The 5,222-nt window shown below is 39.7% G+C and overlaps 1 pseudogene; it reads right to left on the bottom strand.

Annotated features, from left to right (window-relative positions):
- Positions 1-4,566: 4,566 nt before the first annotated feature.
- On the bottom strand, positions 4,567-4,685 carry LOC129904731 (5S ribosomal RNA; annotated as a pseudogene).
- Positions 4,686-5,222: the final 537 nt, after the last annotated feature.

Consider the following 5,222-nt stretch of genomic DNA (forward strand, 5'->3'; position numbering starts at 1 on the left):
GAAGAATGTGCAAAGTCTACAAGAAGCTCCTATTCTTAAGTACACTAGGATGACTAATGTTTTTAATTTCCTAGAACGTATGTCCTTTTGCCTCATTTCATGTGAAAGTATCCGACCATCCTAAGTTGGTATAATTTATGTTGTGGTGTAAGGCATAGCTCTCATTCACTCCTTTAAGCTATAAATCTTCCAATAATTGAAATATGGCTTCTCAAGTTTTTCTATACCTTGGGAAGGAGTAAGTAGGTAAAGTAAATCTTTTTTTGGCATGAACTTTATAAAATGAATAGATGAAGTATATGTGATCCCAAGGAGGTCCCCATTCTCAAAGCCACTAAGATGGTTATTTTCTTGACTTCCAAATGATATTTTATTACGCCTTGATACGAGTAGATGATTTCAAAAGTGCTACCTTGATGCAAATCGTAATGACACTCCAAAGGTACTTGTTATGGCTATTGTCCTAATTTTCGAACGATAGTTCATTTTGATTATTTAAACAAGTCTCCAATGATGGTTTAAATTGCATATGGTTACTCACTACTCTACTCGTGTATACTGTAACCCTTCTTTCACCGAGTCTCGGGCTATGAATGTAATCATGCACAGTTTACTGCATTATCTACCGAATCCCTTAGGAAATGGCCAGGTACGCTATATGAGGTAATGATAATGCAATGACATGAACAACTCACTGAGTCCCTCACTAGAGGGCCGGGAACGTATGTATATATATATGATGATGTGATGTGATATGATAAGGTGATGATGGTGCTGGGCCCTATGATGTTCCTATAGATATATGTTTCACCGAGTCCCTGAAGGGGCCCGCTATATTATATAATATGAGCATACATGTTTTATGATTCACAAGGTACAGTTACAGTGTTTTCTTAAGTAACGAATTTATCCCCCTAGCTCTTTTTATTTCAGATATATTCTTAGTTATACTTTACATACCCAGTACATATGTCGTACTGACCTCCCTTTTTTCAGGGGGCTGCGTTCATGCCCACAGGTATAGACACACATTTTGGAGACCCACCAGCTTAGGACTCCTACCAGCAAGTTCGAGAAAAACTCCATTGTATCAGAGCCTAGTTGTGGTACTAGTCTCTTAATTTGTACACTTGTTTTGTTTATTTTGGGGTACGGCGGGGGCCCTGTCTCGCCTTATGTTATCATTGTACTCTTAGAGGTCTGTAGATATATATATGTGGGTTATATATGAGTTGTATACGCATGTATGTACAGTTGTGCTGATATGGTTTATGTTTTGGGAGACATTCTTCCCTGTCGTGATAGCCGTGCCAGCTAAGGTATTATCTAGTATATTTTTATACTGTGACTCAAACAGGGGACAAGTTTACTTATAGATAGCAAGGGTATACGCATATGTCCAGTTCGGGCACCCGTCACAGCCTATGGGGTTGGGTCATGATAAAAGTGGTTCATTCAGTTCAGGTGCTTAGTTCTAGTCGAATCTAGAGCAGTCTTTCCTTGGAATGTCTACAGATCGTTTCTAGTATAGTCTTATTTATTGGTGTGTTGTGCACCACATCTATAAACAGGAGGCTACAGGATATTTAGAATTTTATCTTTTTTTCTTGTCTTAGATCGTGCGATAGAGCTGTCTATCAAGATAATCCCTCCCTAGCAGACTACTATGCGTGCGGCCATACCTATAAAGGAAGCTTGTTTTTGACCTCCTTTCTTGTAGATGGGTCCAGGGTTTGGTGGAAAATAAAGAGACCAGCTCTAGATAGTATAGGGGGTGCGGAGAAGGCCCCTAGGGTACACATGGGACCTCAGGCTCTAAGACCAAGCAAGCGGAGCCCCAGTAATTCTATTGAGACTGATCCCTCCAAAGACCCTGATTACGTTATGGAGACTGATCCCTCAAAAGGCCTAACAACAGGTTCCTTAAAGAAGTTGATGACTGGGGAAGTGGTTCCGGAAGCCACACCAGTGGTTTTTATGATAGAGCACTATGTTAGGTCGGCTCCTATGGTAAGTGTTATAGCATATTCAAGCCCTCTATCTTGGTCATCGGTGAACAAGGAATTACTTGGCTATCGATGTCCTTTCGATTAAAGTGAGGAAGATAACAAGGGACAGACAAGCAAGTGGCAACCGAATGGAGACGGGGAGCACACTTCACCTCCTAGGTCATTGGGTCGAAATGGGGACTGATCAACTACAGGTATAGGAAGGTGATAGGTATAGTTTTGTTTGCTATATGGGGAAATTTGTTCATTTTGGTTCGGTTTAATATAGGAAGCCCTATGTGGCTGTAAACTGAGATGCTATAAACATATGCACATATTGTCCTTGCGAGGCGTTACGATTGTGATATACTATGATATAGATGTATATATACGTTGGCCTCACATGGTATTATTGGTGTTTCTTGAGTACAGGTTTGGGATAGGAAGGAATATAGAGAAAACTCTGTCGAATTCTTTTTAGGAATAGAAAGGAATGACATGCAAGTTCATCATACGGTATGGAAGTTGATATGGAGTACCTTATTATGATGAATTAAAGTTGTAGGGGTACCCTCCATGTTGTTGGGAAGGGGGCCCATGTTTATTTAGGAAGTCTTAAGTTGAAAGAAAACTCTTGTTGGAGGGCAAGGTGTCCAGCAATTGGGTTCCACTTTGGTAGGGAAAGTACAGATCCCTCAACCAGTAGTGTTGAATGGAATAGGTTGTTCATGACTCAAGAGTGAACCTAGAGGGAAACCATACGAGTTAGGCACTAAACAGTATTATGGTGCTTATTGGATCTTAATTTCTTTCTGGTAGTGGTTAGAGAATGCTTTATGGTAACCTTTTATTGGTTATTAAGCGACTAAAATAACTTGTGGACGGAACACATGAAATTATGGGCTGGCCAGAATCATGTGCTTTATATATTGGATAACATACTAGAAGGATTCAGAAGGGTCGGTGATACCAAGGAATGATTTTCCCAAGGGATATAGGGTAACATAAAGCTCCTCGGGCACAAATATTACCATGGACCGAAAGAATAGAAGGATTATTGCAGGAAGTACTCAAGATAGACATGATCAATTAAATATGAGTATCGAATGAAAAAGGGAATAAATAGCTAAGAACTGAAGGTGTGGTATGAAAACACGAGAAGATAAGACTAGTATTAAAGTAAAAATTGACATGAGACTAAGGAGAATTGGAAGTTAACCTCGGGTACCCGACAAGGATAAAAGCTTATGAGATATAAAGAAGTATTGTGGATATGTGATTCCACTGTGGAAAATATAAAAACCCCTCAAGGATGAGAGAGGTAGCTCTTAAAAACCATTGATGCATTGTGAGTCCATTAAGGGGAACAAGTGGTATCCACTGGGTTGAAGATAGTGTTATAGTAGAGCTAGAAACACGGGTCACTGGAGTACAAGTACTTCCGAATGGAGAAGTTGAAATGATTATGAGTGCTAGCTAATCACTGGTGGGGAAGAAAGGATTGTGGCTATGGAGAAACTACTAAATTAATTATATGTCTCGAGTACCCGTACTTGGAGTAGATTGGCTACTAGTTATCGAGAATTCTAAGCACCCTATGGTTGTATTAAGGTTTCTTACAGGGGCAACCTAAAGTATAGATGATCTAACAGAAGGTGTAGATATGGTGCTGTATGTCAAATGTGTTGGAACAGAATCATATGCTTATGAACAGTTGAAAATAAATAGAGGATGACATAGGTACACCCTAAAGTGGGGAAGTAGACAAGAGAAATATAAGTGTGAGATGAAGCCGACTGATACTATCACATATTAACGGGAATGCTTAAATTTTAAGCGAGATCCTATATTGGCTTGAGTTAGTAAGGACTAAAGGCCAGCGATAAATGGGTAGAAGCCATGATATCTGAGACCGTGCAGAGAACATTTAGCAGAGACCCTAATGGATGAGTGCTTACAAATAGGGGCGAACACAATAAGATTGTAAGACAGAGCGATCTAAGGACCTTGTAAAGGGTAGTAAGGCCATGGTTGAGTAAAGATTAAGACATGGCAATAGAGTTGTTGGCCGCTGAGATGTGACATACAGGTAGCAAGGAGAAATAATAGAAAACCTCCTGTGGTAAGGAAATGAGGAGACCAAGAAGTACCTAAAGGAAAAAAAAGAAAGAGAAAAAGGGGTAGGACAGAATAGCATTAGCGCGAGCAAGCTCTGGTGTGGAAGTGATATGTAAAGAAAGATGGACCAGGAAACAAAAAGACTGCGTCTACCTCATACGGGTTGTATAAAAGTAGTTGTACAACTTACGAATATATATATACAAAATAAGACCAAGCAAAAGAGTATATGAGGAAAATGGGGTTATGATATTTTGGACACGTTATAGAGAAATACAAAGAGAAATTAAATTAAATGACCAAAAAGGACATGGTCATGGTGGAACTAAAGACCTACCCCGATACTGGTTGTAACATAAAAGAGGAAAGGGTAAGGCAAAACGTGAAGACTAGCAAGACAACGCTAAGCTAAATCTTGGGATAAGTTGAGTGTCTTGCACATTATTGCGAGGATTGCAATGAAACGTGACACGAGGACTTCCCAGGGGGTCACCCATCCTAGTACTACTCTCGGCCAAGCATGCTTAACTTCAAAATTTTGGTGAGATCTGGTGCGTTAGTACTAGTATGATCGCATGAGATGGAGGAATTCGAACTAGCAGAGAGGCAACGGCACGAGATTATGTACCTAGAGTGTTATAAGTTATGTTAAGGGAATTGTAAAAAGAGCTTAAGCAAAACAAGTAGGATTAGCTGATTACTAACATATGGCGCACTTGTATGCCACAGTTTTTCAACATAATACCAGCTAATCATAGGCAAACCACAGAATGACTATACAAGCCATTGTGTGAGGGAATTTTGACACCACTTGGCAACCAACTCTGATGGGCAAAAATCAAAACCCAAAAGGTAAAGGTTCTAGTTGATGTCTTCTAAAGAAGGTAAAAAGTAATACATGAGGTAGAAGATTCCACAACACGACCTTGGCTATAAGACTCATTTTGCACTCCATGGATAGATGATGGTATATGGAATGTCATCCGTAGACTAACAATATCATCCCGTGTTCCTTCAATCAAGGACTACTACTCAGTAGAGATTATGTGAAATTATAGATTAAGAGAATGGTGAGATTTTACAGAGTTCCCATAGCTATTGTCTCAGATGAAGGAG

This window comes from Solanum dulcamara, chromosome 1 (assembly GCF_947179165.1).
Source record: "Solanum dulcamara chromosome 1, daSolDulc1.2, whole genome shotgun sequence".
Taxonomy (NCBI): Eukaryota; Viridiplantae; Streptophyta; class Magnoliopsida; order Solanales; family Solanaceae; genus Solanum; species Solanum dulcamara.